Raw genomic sequence first — 2,125 nt, forward strand, 5'->3', positions numbered from 1 at the left:
TCCAGAACAGCCACGACCACACAAGAAATCCTGTCTCAAAAAGCAAAACAAAATGAATTCCTTTATTTAAAAGAAAAAGTAGTATTTATTTAAAAGAAAAGGTAATCGGTTCTCTCCTTATATCGTGAGTTCTGGTCATCAGGCCTGCACAGCAAGTGCTTTTACCCACTAAGCCATCTTGCTAAACCTATCCTGTTCTTTATCCATTATTTCTCGATCCCTGACATCCATGAGGACTTAAGTGAAAGCCCAAGCACCTCCCAGTGACTCTTGAGCCAGCCTATGTGGGAATGATTTTCTATGTATGCACACGCACACACACACACACACACACACACACACACACACACACACACACACACAATTTGGTATTTTTCTTTTTTTCATGGTGCAACCTTTGGCTTTATTCGTGTCCTTCCTTTCCACCAAATTAAATCAAAGACAAGGCTCCTACCCAAAGCCTTGTTCCTACCTTAGTCTCCTGTGAGCCAGAAATATATAAAATGCTGGTGTGTGACACGGAGAAGGCCAAAGGGATTAGGAACCGTCCCCCTGGACCAATGCAGCAGGAGGAGGGGCCCTGCTCAGGAAAGGCAAAGAGGTAGGGAGGAAGGGCCTACCAGCCCCTCCCTTGGGCTGGGAAAACTCATGCAGTCCTGGGAAGGAACCAAAACAAACCAAAACAAAACAAAAAAACAAAACTGGCAGCATGGAGTCCTACAAGGGTGGAATGGGAGACAAGTAATTTGTTGCTCTGTGAAGAAAAGTGTAGGAAAATTGGGGAGGCTTTGAGGAACTCAAAGAATGGATCAGCCCCTCAGGCACTTATTCTTTCCACTGTAGAGCAGCACAAGTGGCCATCTCAAATACCTCCTGCACCCCTTCCTTAGTCTTGGCTGAGCACTTAAGGATACCAAAGGCACTGGTCTTTTTTGCCATGTCCTGGCCTTCCTCAGATCAAACAGGCTCCTGTTTCATCTTGGCCAGATTTCTTCTGGTATGCTCATCTTGCCTCAGGTCCTTTTTATTCTCCAAGATGATGATGATGGGCACATTGGGACTGCTTCACCTTGGGAGTGGGGAAGTGGAGGAGGGTCTACTTCTCAGGAATGTTTTCCAGGCTGTTAGGAATGTCAATGGAGAAACTCTTGAGGAGGTGTCCAGGTAGGAGAGGCCTCAGGGGAACACAGTCTTCTTGCAATCCACCTTGACATCTGTGATGCAGTTCTCAAAACACAGACCTCTGGGAACTGATCCTTGCTGAAGACAATGAGATAGGTCTTTCCACAGGTACCATCACCCATGATCACGAGCCCTGGCTGAAACTTCAGCTCCTCCACCTCCAGCTGCATGGCAAGTATCAGAAGCTAAGCCACACATCCACTATTTTTTAAACCATTTCTTGCTAAGTAATAGTACCAGTGGCTGAGCATGGTCATGCATGCCTTTAATCATAGCACTCAGGGAGGCAAAGGTAGGCAGATCTCTGTGAGTTCGAGGCCAGCTTGGTCTACAAATGGAGTCCAGGTCAGGCAAGGCTACACAGAGAAACCCTGTCTCAAGAAAAAAAAAAAAAAAGTACTGGTAATAGGAAGAATAGTATCATGTTTTTCTCTCCTTGTAACTCTCCATAAGCTGTTTACAATCTAGTCCCACAGTGCCACTTTTGGGATTTTCAAAAAAAAAATTTTTTACATATACATTTATATTATTACACATAAATAAAATAAATACATATAGCAAGAACCACAAAACAATCAGGAGCATGGTGTTTTCAATTTGGTGAATTGTATGTTCTATAATCCATTAGCATTTTTATTAGTATACCCATATTCTCGTAGTAAATTTGATTAAGGTGTGCCACAGCACCCCACAAAGATTAAGACTGTATTAATTAGCTTTACTTGTCAATGTTATAAACTCAACAGTCACCAGAGATGAGAGCCTCAATTGACGAACTGCCTACATCAAACTGGCCTGTTGAGATGTGTTTCAATTGGCAAGGAGGGACCACTGCTGTGAATGGTACATAGGCAAGTGGTCCTTAGCTACATAAGCTAGTTGAGCATGATCCTATGATGAACCAGAAACTAAACAAACAAGAAACATTCCTCTATGGTTTCTG

The 2,125-nt window shown here is 43.3% G+C and overlaps 1 pseudogene; it reads right to left on the reverse strand.

Moving 5' to 3' along the window:
- Positions 1 to 825: 825 nt before the first annotated feature.
- On the reverse strand, positions 826 to 1,352 carry LOC127198733 (rho-related GTP-binding protein RhoC-like; annotated as a pseudogene).
- Positions 1,353 to 2,125: the final 773 nt, after the last annotated feature.

This window comes from Acomys russatus, chromosome 14 (genome assembly GCF_903995435.1).
Source record: "Acomys russatus chromosome 14, mAcoRus1.1, whole genome shotgun sequence".
Lineage (NCBI taxonomy): Eukaryota > Metazoa > Chordata > Mammalia > Rodentia > Muridae > Acomys > Acomys russatus.